Genomic DNA, 17649 nt, shown 5'->3' with positions numbered 1-17649 from the left:
CACAATGGTTTTCCACTTCACAAAATTAAATGCAAATTTAGAAAAAAATGGATAAAATAGATAAACAGTCAGATACCTTTCCTAATCTCATAGGGAAGAATGTGTGGCTAAGCTTCCTGCCTCATTGCAAGACTCTTCTACTGACCATCCTGGAAATTGTAACAGGGCAATGACCAATGGCTTTGCTTGTTCTTCTAAATAAAATATACCAAGGTTTTCTAAATAAAACCAGCTTGAGCACTGATCCCCCTCACTGTTTATTTGTCAGTACTGTCCATAGCACAGTCCTGGCTCATGCCAGGAAGGGCTGTCTGATGTAACACGTGCACATGACTTAAGGAGCAGTATACTCCAGGCACCATTTGCTGTAAGGAGCATGGACAAGACTGAACAAAATTAGGTTTCCTCAAACCTAAACATGATCCACACTGACCTAGCAAGACTTTATACTCCTAAACCACTCACTGTCCTTGTATTACAGCTCAGGATATGCTCTGTATTCCTATTTCTTGTAATGGAAACACCATTCTGATGGGTGAAGCTCAGGCTTCACACTACTTCAGTCACCCTCAACTGAAAAAACATGTACATAAATAATAACTTCCTTAGGAACACCCTCAGCAGCTAAAGGTAGCCCTAGCCCAAGTGCTCTGCAGCATGAATGTAGCTAGTTTGTACCAGTTGCGCACTGGACCAGAGGGCATGACCCTATTTTATTCAGCAGCATTGCTGTCTACAGGGTGTTGCAGTCATAACAAGAGTTCCACGAGGAATCTCAAGGGCCAAGGAGCAATAGGGTGAGCTGCTTTCATAAGTTTTGGAGAAGATTTTTTCTGTTCTTTTGTGCTCCAGAATCTACCTGGAGCTTTCAAAGAAAAAAAGAAACCCAGTAGTCTGTGACATTTTTATGAGGAAAGCATCAAAGTAGGAATCAGTTGCTAACTTTTAGTCGGTACATCTGCCTGAATTTATAAACATGATGAGACTCCCATTAGCATTAATGCCAAACCTATGTACTAACCCTGTACAGTAGCAAATCAACCTAAATTAGGCACTGATGTATGATTACACTTCTCTCGTATTACCAGAGTGCATAGTGCAGAACTTACACCAGATTTCTGCTTTTTTAACAGATTTATTGTAGATGCGGAAGGACAGACAATATCTTCTGCAGGAAAAACTTTGACTGGCATGCTGCTGGTAGCTGATCTGACAAAAAATCTGCCAGGACAAAGTTAGCTTACCAAAATCTTTGGATTAAATTTAAATAAATAAACTAAATATACATCAGACAATATTTTGCATTGTGTGAACATGATGCTTTTAATCAAATACCAAGAGCTCAAAAGCTGGATTTACTATCTCATCAAACTTTACAACAGAGAAGAGAACTAAGAGAAATGTAGGGCTACAGTGGTTCCTCACAGTGAGTTGTTACCTCTGAACGCTAACATTTCTGATCATGATTATTAATTGTTCCTTTACTGAGAAATAAATATGTGGTCATCGCATGAAGAACTGTTTAAATGGAGCCTCATCTGGGCACAGTGCATGGCTTGTAAATAATCTAAAGTAAACAGTGAAATACAGTCTACGTTCTGCAGAGCTTAAGGAAAAGTTGGTGGGATCTGAAAAAATATCCAGCCAAAAGAGGAAAGAGAAAGCATATATTTCATAATGCCCAAAGAAAGCCCACCAGAGGAGAGGCTACTACAAAGTTGATTGAACTATAAATCTGCAACCAATAATACCGAAAAAAGATTCAGGGCTTGAGAGAAAATTATCCTACATAGAGGAGAAATGCAAAATCTTTTGTATTTGGCCTATGGGAAGCCGTGTAAGCATATTAGGATAGTAGAGAGGGCACAGAGAGAAATATGTTAGGATCTGGGGAATTCGACTTCATCTGTGTCAGATTTAACCTTCACTACTTCTGCATATATTTTTAAATGATATCTCCATTGAGAAGCACTGAAAACTTCAAGCATGCAATATTCTGCATTCTTGCATTCCAGACTCTTTTTTTCCATATTTTTAGAGATTCAACAGAGGAATAAGTCCATGTTCTGTTTACTATCTGGCACTATCATATATAAGTACTTTGGAAAATTTCTTCTTTAGAGGAAGGTAACCCCAGATCAGAATATGCTTACATTTGGTGAAGTTTTCTTACAAATATGTAGTTTTAATCTGTTTTACCCCTCCTTGATTTATGTCATTTTCTATATAAAGTTTTGGAATACTTCTAAACTTTGAGGAAGTTCAGAAATAGATCCAAATCTTGGCCCCTCTAGGATTTTAAATGCAACAGAAGTGAATATGTTTGTCCTGTGCCATGGAAATTATTTCAATTTCATGTTTTAAGCATACATGCCTCTTGAATTTCCTTTCCAAAAAAAACCCTACCTTTTAGCCTACTCAAGAGTGCCAGCTTTCAGCCAATTTACCAGCAATCAGAGGTTTTTATTTATATTGCCAATAAATCAATGTTTTCTGCCAGCAGCTCTGTAACAAGCACTACTCTATTTTCTGCTGCATATATCTAGGAAACACAAATATGAAACTACAGAAGGATAATTGCTAGAAAGTAAGGCACAAGATGCCTTTCCCAGTACTGCTAGCTGGGCATATCACTTGCCATGGTAACAGGTCAGAGAGTGAGTAGTGGAATTATCTGGGGCTCAGCTATATGTAACCCATGTGAACTCTGAAAGCAGGGATCTCACCAGCCTTTCCTTTGATGATGGGCAATTTTCAAAGCAACTAGTCTCAGAGTGACCCAGCTTTGTCAATTTTGGTTTACAAGGTGCCAAAAGGCTTTTTCTTCATGTTGATTTGATCCGATGAAGAGTTTAGGGGGTTTTTTTTCCCCTTTGGTGTTGCTTTCAGGTTGTTTTTTAAGAGAAAATATTAGAAAAACTTGGAAAAAAGCAGAATAGTCTTATTCCCTTCTCTCTTTTCTACTTGCCTTCCCTCATATAATTTTTTCTCCCATCCAGACTTTTTCTTATTTCTTCCAACACAATAGCTATTTGCTATTTGCAAAGTTGCACTTGATTCCCTCTGTTCCAGCTGAGTTGTACTTAGCACATAGACCTGGGAAAAAATATTATTTCAAAGTTATTGCTGCTGCTTCTGATCATTTGAGCACAGCTTGGGGCCTGCCTGCCTATAACATAAATTAAAATAGTCTGAAGATCTGTGTGCAGCTGACAATGGTAACCTTAAATAACTTCCTCCACTGTTGTTGCAAAGGAGAGAGGGCCTCCTTCATCAGTTTTGTGTTGATTACAGAGTCACCTTACTTCAAAGGAGATCCACCAACTTTAAGATCCTAGTAAATCACCAGAGCAGTTGAAAGGAGTTGTAGGTGAATGGAGAATCATGCTTTTTCAGTTTCTCTCAAGCTAAACTTTCTAAAATCATAGATACACATGTACACTACTCTGTATATCCTTGAATCAAACAATAAAATGCTTTGACAGAGATATTGCTGCCAACAGGGAGACATCAGTATAAAGTTTTTGCTATTTCAGTTTAATGGTGGAAAACTGCTAATTTGCTGGTCCCTGGTCTGTATTCATGGCTTATGATACCCTCAGAGCATGTGCTGTGCGCCATATTCAACTACAACTAGAATTTTTTCCATCCATGCACGCTTATCTTCCTTGGAGCAGAGGCATATCCTCTTTCTCCTACTTTTCTCAGTTAAACTGAGATATCTGGCCACAGAAACTAGTAAAAAAAGCATCAGAAGCCCTAGGAGCATATTTAGTTCTTGTGTAAGGCAATATTTCTTTCTGAGAGCAAGGAACTGTGGCTGCTCCTGGCAGCTGGAGCCCTAGCTTTGAGTCTGCTGCGTGTTTTCTAAGCTTGGTTCTATTACTTCACTTAGCATCTTTTTTAATCTTTGACAGCTGAGAAACCTAAGAAATGTAGACAAAAACAGACTTCATAGTCATATATATTTTATATACATGTATGTATGTATGTAAATACACGCACACACATATGTTTCTAAGTATTTAGTCTACATATGCACATTTATATTTCACCTGTCCTTCAGCCTAGATGGCAGTTTTTGTGAGAATCTCTCTTTTTATATAAGACATATACAAAAGGAAAAAGTGTATACTGTTTTTCATGGGAACTCTGAGGGATAAGGAATCATAAAATGAATCTAGCAAAGCAATAGTGTCATGTTCATTATTGCAAGAGTCAAAGCACAGGATCAAAGGCTCAGGAAAAAACAAAGTTTGACAAAAAAGAATCAGTTGGGAGTAAGGGTCACAGCCAAACAGGAACAAAAGAATAAAGAGCAGAAGAAAACATCTGCAAGCCTTGCTTGTGGGGAGGGAGAAGGAAGTAGGAAGAGGGAGGAACCTTTCCACATACTTGCCCTCAGAGGTTTGCATACATTTGTGTACTCCACATTGTTTGAACCTGATTTATAAAATAGTTGCATTTCAGAGATAATGAACATCACGGATGACCTCCCCAGAGCTGGTCTCCCTTCCCCTTAAGGGATAGGGTAAGAGAGTTTTCTCACCACAGGAGAACACAAGATCTTTAGGGGCTCTAGCCACCTATCTCCTATAACTTTTGTGAGATGTGTTATATATGCTCAGATGTCTGCAGGCAATTTTCTTAAATATTAGTCTCCTCATTTCTTTCCTGGCTCCTCACTTCAATCTTTATGTATGTCTCTGTCAAATAGCAGGGCATGACAGAAAGAATCAGAGGAGCCAGATTCAGTCTGGGGTGCGCAGAACCAAACCGGCTTTGACTCCCAATGGACACTCAAAATCAGGAAACTGAGCAATGACTGAGGGCACAGACAGAGACAGCCCAGAATTCACTTTATATTCTGAGCTTCCCTACTCATCGTAGTCATTTTGGGATGGGCTGCAGTAAACCGCTGCAGACTAAGAAGGCTTTAATTTATACCAGAAGCTATCCTTGCATCCCAAATCACCTTAAAGGCAGAGAGGTACATGTATCTTCTGTCTAGTAATGGTCTGTGGGGAGGCTTTCATAAAGAAAGAAGTCACTTTCACAGAGTATTCACACAGGGTAACTTCAGGTAGGCAAGGTGATATTTCTTAAGCTTCCTCTACAGTCAATGAGGTGAAAAATAAAGATTAGCAGCTCCCTTTATATGGTCTCAGGAGACTATCACTTTTGATACATGTGTTTCCTGAACAGAAATACTCTTTTATTACTAGGGAATATTGTTCCTTCCCTAGCTTGCTTACGTCTCATAAACAGGTTAACAGTAGTAGATTGGTGCATCTTCGTGGACCAGTCATGGAAAGCATAAAATAAATCACCTTTTACACTTTGGCTTTGTATCAGGAAGTATCAGGATAGTCTTACCTACATGCAATTAGGCTATCCGGAAGATGCTCAGATGGATATATAGAGTAGAAAATAGCAACCATAAATGGGATAGTTCTTTATACTCCCTCTTAGATATGACTGCTATGTTTTCATAGTGCATCTTTTGCTCCTTATATTTACTTGGTTAATTTTTCAACTATTCCTGGGCCTTTCCCATGAATTATACTTTCCCTTATTGCTACAGAGATGTTTAAGCTAGTACAGTCTACTTATCGAAGATTTGGTTCTGTGGTATTCTTTTCTCCCTCATCCCTGTGAACTTTTGTTAGCAGATTAATTTCTCATGATTTGAATGCTCTGTGATGTAAATACTCAATGATCTCCAGTATACTGCAAACAAAGGTACAAAAGTCAAAGATGGTTTTTCCAAGATGTGACAGTAAATTCAAAATAAGAAAGATTCTTTCTCCAGACTTGGACTCAGATTTGTAAAACCTCTTTCTCATCCAAAGTACCATAAGTTAACAAGCAAATCGGTTCTGGACAGCATGTCCTAGCCAGACCTAGTTTATTAGGGCCCAGAATCAATTTGCGTGTCAATAAAGGAACGCAGTAAAATCCAGTAACTTGTGTAATATGGAAAGCTGGAATCAGTGTTACGACCTTCAGAGCTTTGGCTCTGTTAATGCACTAAATGTTTAATCTAAGAGCAATGACCTATCAGTTACTACTTCCACACAGCACTTGTGAATGCTTGTATCCTTTTGTCTGTAGCTTCTTTTAACTCTACAAAATGTAAATCAGATTTTTAGGAAAATCATAAGTGAAGATCAGTTTCTGAAATGAGATATAAATCTTACTTTAGGACTTGTAAATGTTGCAGGTTCAGAGGGTTATGACTGAGGAACACTTTACTGTAATATCACCTATCTTGAAAAATGCATACAGTTTCGGTTTCTACAAAACTTATTGCAGATAATTTGACAACTCTTTAAAATATATGTAAAAGAGTTCAAAAATAACCACCTTATGACATTAAAAATATTTGCCTGAATATTTGGAGTGTATTAACAACATATTGTATTATGCTGTCTTTAGATATTGGAACATAAAAATTCCGCATGGATATCTTTAATCATCATCACACTGTCTCATAAATGTGATAATAAATACTAAAAACTATGTAATGCACATACGGAAAATATAGACTTTTTTGAGACTTGCAAAGTCATTTCAGCTTTGCAAATCATGAATCTTAAGAGAGACATCACTTAACAGAGACAAAAGCAGGAAGAATTTGCGAACAGAGTCAAGGATTTATGATGGATCCATATAGGAGCTGTGGAAGACTTAGGCATCTAGCTACCATTTTACGTGCCTAAATCTGAAGGTTACAACCTCAACACCCAGTTAAAATGAAACCTAGCTTAAGGGTCACCTATATCTTCAATTTAAAATACTCCAGATGCCAAGAATTCTGTTCTGGATATGTCCTAAAAGGCCTTCATCTCCCTAGGCCCCAGTAGCACAAAGCACAGCTCGCAAGCAAGCTTTTCAGGATTTGCAAACTTCCTTGCAAATAGTGCAGTTGGTGGAATTTTCAGAGCATATCAAAACCCTACAAAGATGGGATTACCACCATGCTCTGCTTTCTCCAGTCTCAGCTGTAGATCTCTCACCCAAATATGAGATAGAGACCAGGCTCAGCTTCTTCTACCTGAAAAAACGGAATCATCATTTTTCACCTCAACACTATCCTAGCAATAAGACATCAGATATATTTGTGGAGATATGTCCTTTTATTTCCTTCTGTTGAAGCCATTCCGTTTTGCATGGGAACCTTAAGTATTCGTTATATCAGGAAAAAAGAGAGAAGGTATGAGTGAGTATGATTTCTGTCATCTAATAAATAGATTATCATCTGAAAAAGTTCCCACCCACCATGTTCCAGAGATAATTGTCAGGTTCTCTCATTAAGTATTAACAGGAGCAGAGGCTGGAGTCCTGTCCTGGAGTATTTCCTGTAATGAAATTCTCTTTGATGGCCTTGAGCTGAATGATAGCTCTGTCATATCTTCCAGTGAAGCTTTCTATCTTAAAGAAAGGCTCCTGTGCTTCAGTTGTTAAATCTTATTTCGGGAGCTGGAAAGCCACTTCTCACTTCATAACATCAGGACAAAGTAAAACTCATGAGAAAAATCTAAGGGAAGGAGGAACAAAAATGAGTCAAAGAATAAAAAAGAGAAGATAGTTTCTAATTCTACCTTGAAAAGCCATACCTGCCCCTTTTTAGAAAGGTAGAAGGACTAATTAGCTTAAAGAATCTTTAGGATAAGGTAAGATAAATGAGATGGCTTGGATCGCTACTAAAAATACAAAAAAAAAAAGAAAATGATACAGCATGGCTGTAAAACTAAAAGGAAATGTGTTGTGTTCTGTGATATATGCCAAAACAATTTGTTCTATATGAATAACATATCAAACAACAAATAACATCCCTGACATCATGTAGTTCATGAACGTTCTTTCCTTTCTGTTAACCTCCTCTCCATATCCAGTATACGAACTTCTTTCATGTGTTGGTCTGAGAAAGCTGCATGTAAAGGATCCCCTCATGACATAAGTAATGAAGTAATGAAGGAACTGAGCGCTGCTCCTTCACTGTCCATGGACTCTGCAGAAGGGCAGCTGATAAAGAACCAGCCAGATCCAGGGAGATACCCGTTGCTTCTCTGTCTCCAGAATTCACCCAGAAAAGTATATAACTTCAGGTTAATTCACTTCTACCATGATTCTCCCATCACCAGTATATTTACAGCCAGAGGGAGCTCTTGGCTGCATGGTGCTAATAAAAGCTAAGCTGCTGATAACACTTCTGTAGTAAACATTGGATGGAAGATGACTTTTGAGTGTGAATCATGCATGCTACAACAAGAGCAAAGACAGCACGAACTTATGTGGAAAAATGTGGTGGCCAGTACATGGAAAGCTATATTAAGGCTACAGGTGGGAAAAGATGTTGGACTCATGAAGAAAAGGATGCAGCTGAGGAAGAAAAGGCAGTCTGTAAAGTGAGTAAAAGGGCTAATGTGTAGGTAGCTGAATAGATGGAAGATATCCACTGGGAAGAGAATTAGGGAGTTTTTTAGGGGATGACAACTAAAAGTGAGGAAACTGAGAGGAAATCGTATGTTTGGTAATCTAAAAGAATTGTTTAATATATGTATTTGTGCCAAGCATTCTGCATATAATTAAGGAGAGTTTCTGCTTTGAGGTGTCACGAGGTGAACATTCAGGAGAACAAAAGGCATAAGATCATTTTTATATAAATCCACAACATCTTACAAGAACAAGGAAGACAGCATTTAAGAGAATTTGTACAGTCAGTCCAATCATTGCATGGGAGTGCCCTAACATCAGGACAGGGCTATCTATATGAAAGGAGTCATATAAGTTCCCACACAACAGCTTTACAAACATCAGTTAAGCAGAAGATAGTTTTCTTCTGGATATCAACAGAAGAAAAGCAGAGGAGACTTGCAAAGCCTTGAAGAGTTACTAAAAAATTAATTTTAGATTGATAAACAATGAAAAGCTGATAGAATGTGTGTGTGTGTGTGTGTGTGTGTGTGTGTGGCTTCTAAGCTCAAACTGGAAAATAGCAGCAACACTTTATACATGTGTTTTGGATGCCAAAGAGGAATGGAGGTGGCGAAGTTAAAATAAATAAAATGTCTTCTGTAGCAAGCTATTGCAGTTTATAGAATTCTTCCTTCTGACAACTTCCCAAAGTTTCTCAGTAGAGCATTGACACAGAGCGTAAATGGAAAATTGCACTTTTTGTTTTGGGCTACAGTTTCCGACAGAGTCAGTATTCTTGAAGAACAACAGAAAAGTGATTATCTCACTAATCCACAGGACCAAGTTTAACATATCAAAATATCATCTCTACAAATTCATATAAATATTAATTCAGCACGAATTAGTGCTTTTAGTAAGATTTTGAGACCTAGCAGAATACTTTACCCCAAGTATCATCCATACTGGATGTTTTCTGTATGATGCAAAAGTGATGAGAGAGGGAAAGATCTGTTTTTGTTTCATGAAAGGCAAATAATAAGCCATATTTCATCTGAAAAAGATAAATTTCTTCCTAGGGTAATAAAAATTCCTTGTGAACCCTGATCTTCCTCTTAAAGAGTGTAAACAGATGAGTATTTATAAAAAATGTTAGTCAAGATAAATGTGTTACACAGTGTTACTCAATCACTTGTTCTTTATTAAGATCATTCTTTTTCTATATCTTGTATATTTTCACTGCAAGCATCCTGGGTCCAGGACCTAAGGTCTGGTCTTCCTTGCACTTCTGGAAATCAAAGCAGAGATGCGGCTATAAAACTAGGGAAAGTAACATCAGAACTTGGTCCCTCATCTCCGTATTTGACTGAGAGACACCTAGTACACATTGAGGGAGAGAGATGCATGGATAATAAATAATAGCAATAAAAAGGAGGCAAGTGACCTTTTTCTCTTTTCTCAGCCTAATATCAGAAGACCTTGAGAACTTGACCTACTGGTGAATAAGGCATAAATCTGCTAAGCAGCTATGAATATATGCAATATAATGCCTTCTAAGGACTTGGAAAATTCTTTTCATTGTTCTGACCTCCCAGGGTTCAATATTCTTATCTCCTGGCAATGAAACATAGTTGAGACTGTTGTCCTGTTTTTGAACATTAAAGAGCATCTATGATGAAGCAGTCAGAGTTTGAACAACATAGATTTCTCTCAAGCTAAAACACGAATCCAGCTCTTGACTATTCACATAAAACTCATGAATGACGGAGTCCCTATACTTTCTAAAAGCTTTAGGATACTCAAAAGCTTTAAGGAGTCCATGTCTACTAAAGACTAGATTAAGACTTCTCTTTATTAAGAGAAAGAGCTCCTTCTAGCACAGTCAGTCATTTATCCTAACTATAACTTCAAATGCGACAACGGCAAACATTACAATAAAGCATCATCACTAATCACAGGTTTGCAACTGTAGACTTTGAGGTAAGTAGTGAATTAAGTTCCTTTGTGTAATGCAGAAGACAGATAACATAGGAAAATTCTATCTAAGAAAACAGTGAATATTTTACTCCATTCTCTTCTATAAATAGTACGTTACTCACTTTTTGGAGACAGAGGGGGGATTATAATACTATTTGGCTCTGCTGGCATAACTAAGGTTGATGAGGGTTGGGGAGGTTATGTCCTTAGGGTCATAGCAATAGCCTTCTTACCACTGAAATGTAGCTTATATGTCCAGTAAGCTTTTCCTCCACTTTATTACCTAGCCACCCCCTTGGGCTGGTACATAGCCTTCTGTTCCTACACAGCAGGGCTGTCTTTGAGCCATTGTATATCCTTATTTTTCTGCCCTTCTCATGGTTATTGAGCAGAACAGTAAGATATGGGCTACTGTGCATTTGTACCTGTTGAAATGCTTCTCCCACTAAAATAGAGTATCTGGCATAGGGCTGGTTGAGGAGAGTTAAAATTCCAACTTACAATTTAAAAATGCTATTAAAGGGTGAAGAGCTTTCACTAGAAATGGGAGCATGGGCTAATCTAAATAGCTTTGTAGCAAGCTGTTAACTCTTCTTATACTCTTCCAATACTGGAAACAACATAGTCACACACTGAATTGCTTTTGTTGTCCTATTAGTTTTCTAACAATTAGATGCCTTTAGACTATGCATTGGAGACAGTCTTCTAAAATAGCACAGGGTGTTCCTTATACAAATGACTATATAATAATGGCAAATTGAAGGATAAATATGGTCTCTGATACATATGCTAAACATCAAGTGAAGTTTTAATTTTGGCGGTGAATAACTGATCAGCAGCTTTTGGCAAGAAAGAGATAGCAAGGTGGGTGGACATATTTCTACACAGCCTCTAGGGAGGGAAGTAACCCTATGCTATCCTAGTATTTCTAGGTACATCTGTGATATCTCTCAGCACCCTATATTTCAGGAAGTCAGCCTGTTTGTGAAGTTATTGTAAGGTAGCAGTGGGCATAAGTAAAACACTGCTAATATAGTACTTGGCCAAAAGTAGCCTCCCCTGTAGGAGTTTGTTTATAAATTGCTTTGGTCCACTTGACAAGGTCAAATCCATTCTCTTAATGATGAATCTCATCTGTTCTGGTGCAGAAAGAAATGTTTTCTTTCACTTCTACGTGTGGTAAGAGCTCATTCATCTCTGTATGTTCTAAAGGGAAATCTAGCTACATCAGAGAGAGAAGGAGTATTCAGAGGGCAACTGATGGCCAGGAAGATATATTGAATTCACTTTCCTGGGACAGACATTCAAATGGTAACAAGTGATAGAAAACAGCTCTATATTTCAGCATGATGTGTGTTCTCTCTCTTATGATTAAACCCCCTGTGGGCCATCTGCATTTAATGGGTTAGAACTACTTTGTAGCTGCAGTTTTTTCCTTCCATGGCTCTTATTTATTTGAGAGGAGACCAAACTGCACTCTTAAAAGTGCAGTATGTAGGAAACACTGCCAAAAGAATGAGACCAAAAAGGCAAATTTATGAGCCAGTGTTGTTTTAAGCATTTAGCAGTATAAATAGGAAGTGTAGATAAATGTGGACATATAAGTGACTCTCTGTTTATCTCAGTTACATTATTTGCCTAAATTCCAGAAGAGAATTAGGCCAATTAGTTTATATAAGGGTTAATGCTCTGCCTCTGGACTAGCAATTTAGCATATGTGTAGAACTGTTTTCAAACTAAAACTAATATTCCTCCTTAGAACAGGCCTACTTAAAAATGAAAAGCGTTACTCAGATCATCCTTGTCTCTCGGATGTTAGCAAAAAAAAAAAAAAAGAGCAAAAAAAACCCCAAAAAACAAATATGGAAACTACTGTAATCAATTAGATGTAAAACAATGATTTAATAAAGTACAGTGTTTTAAAAATAGCAGAATGGGCTACCTAACAAGAAACCATTCATATAAACTAAGTAAAGTTATTCCAGGGCAATTTGATTTAGCATAGTAAATCTATTATGTATTTATTAGGGATCAGATTCTGGTCCTAAGTTAAGTCACTGGCAAGATTCCCATTAACTTCAATTAGGAATAGGATTTGTTCTTACGGAGATTTTTGAGTAGAGTTAAGGAAATTTCATCCCTCCTCACCAACACTGAGTTTTCTGGCTCTAAATATTCAATAAACTCTCCATCAATGATGTATTTTCCTCTTTTCTCATTGTATATATCACTTAAGCATTTACTAAATAATACTCACTAACTCAGATTTCCATTCCAGGCCTTTTTCTAAAAGGCTCCCCAAATCATTTAATATATAATTTATCCTATGTTTTCAAGTGACATCTGACATTTTTCCATATATGAATATGTTTTTCATTACATTAAAATGTTTTAAAGATTAATTTTAAAAAGTATTCTTAGTACTTTAGAATCTGAGTCATTCCCTTAATTTCACTTTGAAAGAAAAATGTAGTGACTGCTTTATATTGTCATTTTCATAGTTAAAGTTTTCAGCTGCTTCCATTTTTAATGATTAAAGCAAAATCATTTGAGTAAATACACCTGAGTATACACACCTTCATACAGGTCCAAATACTTCTATCTCTCTTTGGAGATACTATTTAACTTTCTTTTTAAGCATACTCTTCTTCTCAGGAATCAGAAGGGCAAAGCCATTGTGAAAATGTTAATTAGGACCACATACAGGCAGTTTGTTAATCGTACTGGATCTTCCTCTATTTTTAACAAAAATGTTTTAACCCTTTTAATAGTCCCTCTGCATATCAATAAATTGTTCAGTCACGGAGCAGCATTGGGAACAGGAGTTTAACCCTTTCAAACTACTAGACTTTAGCAGAAGAGTTGGCCCAGCTGTAATGAGAGTGGGTCTAAACTGTGGCTGGCACGTGCATATGGATGTTCTCACTGAAAGCACGGGGGTGCAAGGCAGGCAGAATCAAGCCTATTCCAATAATTTTTAACAACTAGAGGATGCAAAGATCATTGTTGCCCCAGTTTCTGAGAGATGAAGGGGGCTTCAGGGCAGCCAGCTGTAAGAGTATGTTAGAAAAGGGCTCTTATAGCACTATCACCTTGTGAGTCATCAAGTTCCACCAGGTATAACCCAGTCAGAAAGTACGAATTTTGTCCTGGCCCTGTTACCTGTAGTCTTGCAAGTAATCTTTCTCATGCTAATAGCCTCACTGACTTTGATTGGTGTTATTGCCTATACACTGACGGCTTTATTATATGCTAATTGACCCTATTGGAATAATCATTGTTATGAAGGCAGGCAGCACGAGCTAAGCTGAGGTTTCGACCTGTTTCCTGTGAAAGCTCCACAATAACCCTTATTCTTTCAGAAGGTAATAGTTTTGGAGGAATACATTTGTATTTTTTTCCTCATGTATTCAAAAATCAGTGACATCTCTTGCATGGACTGCATTTCAAGAAATTGATTTGGTCAGGAGTAGTGTAATCTTCCTATTTTTATTTAAATAGAACAACCCTTCCCCCTAAAATAGGTCGATATCTCAAATACATCTTATGTAAGACAGCTATGACAACAGATAGGTTCCTTCATTTGCATAACACAACTGTTTCAGGTTTAATAAGTTTGTGACGCAAGGGAGACAGGAGGTACTTCAGGAGTCTGGTAGTCTCACTGGCCCTGCTACCCCTGTGCTTTAGAGCTCTGCCCTAAAGCTGCCTGAAAAATGCAGGAAAAAAAAGCTGAAGTGCATGATTACAGAATTGAGAGACCAGATGCCTCTCCCCAAAATTATCCTTTAATTTCCCAATATGTTTTTATTGCCAATGACAACCATCTTCATACTGCCCTTGCTCTTTCAAGAGGTTTTTTGTGGGGGGGAGGAAGGGAGGGGACTCTTTCTATCCCTTGCTAATCCCATACTCTTCTTGCAAGCAGAGATAGGAGAGCTGGCGATAAAAGAATTATTATGTTCATAGGTCCTGGTAAAAATTAGGCAAGGGAATTTAGGCAAGGGTGGGAAGCAAGAGACCCCCTGGCTTTGCTTTTCCTCCTTACCCCCAGCACTGCACCCTGACTCTCCCCCCCGGAGCTTCTCCTGCCGTTCCCAGCCGTCACTGCATGCTCCCTCCTTCCCCCCCCCCCCAACACCTCCCATTCACTGCTTGCCCAGTCTGCTGTTTATTCTACACAATTTAAATCTGAAATACATCCTTTTAACTATCATGATTTTACCTTCTGGATATTTCCTTCATAAGTTTGCTTATACTACCAGTATTTCAAATGATAATTCACCAGTATACTGCAGCTGTTTTGTTTTGCACTGGCAATGCAAAGCAGCTGTGAAGCTGGTTGAACTCAACATATGCTTTAGCTTCTTTGGGCTCGTCAAAAGTGATATAAAATAAATAGGAAAAAGAAGTAGCTCTTGGACTGAGAGCTGTATAGCACACAATGCCTAACTATCCTCTGATGCCAGCTAAACCTGCAATATCACTTTAGAGGGGAAAGAAAGGTGTGTTCTGGAGATAGAGGATCAAGCCCCTTGTCACTTGGGTATGAAAGAGATGGGGAAAAAAAACAGTGCCTACCTGTAGAAAGAGCTTCCCTCGAAAATATTTTGAATGTTTGCACTTTAAGAGTTCTAAAACGAGTTTTAACACTGTTTCAGATCAAACAGATAGTTATTTAGAAATTTATCAGGGAAATTTATAGTCATTTATCTCATTCTAAAAACATTGAATTATTTAAATCTTTAAGAATAAAAATATTTATTTCTACTGTGTGAAAAGGTACCGGTATTAAATGTACTGTATTTGTTGTATTTGTTAAATAAGACACTTCAGGGCCTTACCATAAAGTTTGCAATCAAAACAAAATATTGTTAACACACGGAAATGAAGATTTTCAAAACTTGGCAGTATAAAATACTATGGCATTAAAAAAGTGAGGTGAAAAATACAATTCATTTCAGCTTATTCTCAGTAACAAAAAAAAGTCTTCCTTGATATGTTTCTGTGGTATGTAGTGCTGATGATTAAACTGTAGTAGAAATCACTTGTGTCCAGCTTTTCTGACTATCTTTTTGGTAAGGAGGCTGGGTCTTTAGCCACTAAATGTCATATTGTCTATCAGTCGGCAATCTGCACAAATCTGGAAGAGGACTTTAATTTTCATAGAAGTATTTACAGGTATTCAAAAATTTGGTTTCAAACACAGGCTTAAGTTTTTCAAATTGCTGATGAATCAATCACAGAAGCAAAAAGAGCACAGCAATATGTCATCACAAATTCTTCACAGTAATAATTACACCAATATTTCACTTTCTCTTTTAACAGGATAGGCACTCTTTGCCCAGAAGTTCTATAAATTTACTTTGCAACATTGCATGATGATCACATATCTCAAGCATTAGTTAAAATACTTGGCAGGAAGGCTATGTAAATCACCTCCTTTTGTTTTTAGTGCATTTGCCACATGTTGAAGAAGCAGTGAAAAGATTAGTTGCTCGTGCTAAGAAATCATTAAGTGGATAAAATCAAAGCACAAGAACACAAGTCTTGTCTAATGTGGGAGTATAGTCCAGCGGGAAAGAAAATCATTTAACTTGAATAGAAACTTGCTCAAATAATTTGCATATATTGAAATGCTTCTTTTCCAGAATTTTCTTATAAAAAGAGAACGCTACAAATAGCCCTGTTGACTTTATTCGCAGTATTTGTGGAATAAGGAGCTACTCATCCTGGTTAAAAAATCTGCGTCTGGCCTTTAGCCAGTGTGGGCCAGATTCTGCCATCCCTACCAGAGCTGAATAGTACCTTAAGCTGGGCCTGATTATGAACCGATTACTCATGTTGTGGTGAGCAGCTCTTTGCATGAATAGGGCCATTGTGAATAACCGTTTACAAGTGATTCACAATTTGGCCGATGTGAGTAGTCCCACTCACATCAATGCATCTACTCATGGAGTAAAGCGCTACTAAATAAAAGTGGCAGAATGTGACCCTGTTGTAGTACTTGACATCTAACATGAAGATACTTTTTCATTAGCTAAATGAAACGCTGCAACCAACAGACTATCATTCATTCTTTGAGACGAAGCTGATGCAAGAGCATGACAAGCTTAATGCAGGGCCTGCAACTTATCACACCTCAAGTTTAATGAAGGGTTGAATACCTGTTTGTCTAACGCATTAAGTTATGCTAGCAAATAATTTCCATTGCTCAAAATGGGGAGGAAAAATTAATTAGAATTTATCCTTTCCACTTAATAAAAATCAGCAGGAAGATGATATCGTCTTTTATTTTCCTCTTTGATTTTGGGAGCTTCAAGCATCTAGATATGCTGTGATGCTTGAAAATGGTTGTTTATTTTGCCCAAGCATTCTGTTACTGCAATAAATTCCTTGGAATTGTTTAATTTTACTCTTGACATAAAATGCCTTGTAAAATTGAACTTTTTTCTGGATTTCACGAGACAATAATTACAACTTCTGCTATTAAATTACATCAGTAAACTGAAGGAGAGCCAACAATAAAAATGGCTCGAAGTTTGCCAGTTAAGTTTTTGCTGCTTTATCCACTAATGATGCTCTAATAAAAATTATCTGGAAATCAGTTTGATATGTTCCAAATACTGTACCTTAAAAAATGATTGCGTGGAAACTGAAAAAAAATGAAAAACACATTTTAGAATTGGGAATAGTATGGCCTTTTTAAAAAACTATTTCCACCGCTTTTCTCGTTCAGCTTACGGCATAAGTGTCTATATAAATCCTCCATATTTACCTGTGCTAATAAAAAGCTTTTTGATTTAAATCATAAGGCTCATTTTACTGTTGTCTAAGCATACTATAAGAAAGAAAAAAATAAATTCTAGTCTGAATGTTTTTTCCCCAGATCCTCAGGCCAAAGTTGAAGTTCATTTTAAGAAAGAGAATAAAATTAAGAAACCACAAATTGAAGTATATATATGCATTAAACATTGAGTTTCTTACTAGTGACAAATAGGACAACCTTTCTTTCAACCAGCTTGGTATAAATTTGCTGTAAAGTTCTCATTTCCAACTGATCCTAATGGTTTCAAGGTTAAATTTATATATTGCACAGACGAGGAACAGAAAGGCTCTCTCTCCTATTTATGTTTTCAAGCTTAGCCTCATAAGTAGGAGGAGCAGGGCCAATCTGGGGGTTCCTGTGAGTTTGTTTTTATGAGTGCTGGTAGTTCAGTGTTGCTGTGATGAAATGTGCTTCCCCGATCTTCC

The sequence above is a fragment of the Struthio camelus genome, chromosome 1 (genome assembly GCF_040807025.1).
Source record: "Struthio camelus isolate bStrCam1 chromosome 1, bStrCam1.hap1, whole genome shotgun sequence".
NCBI classification, from domain to species: Eukaryota; Metazoa; Chordata; class Aves; order Struthioniformes; family Struthionidae; genus Struthio; species Struthio camelus.
The sequence above is the reverse complement of the archived record's forward strand: the minus strand, read 5'-3'. Positions refer to the sequence as shown.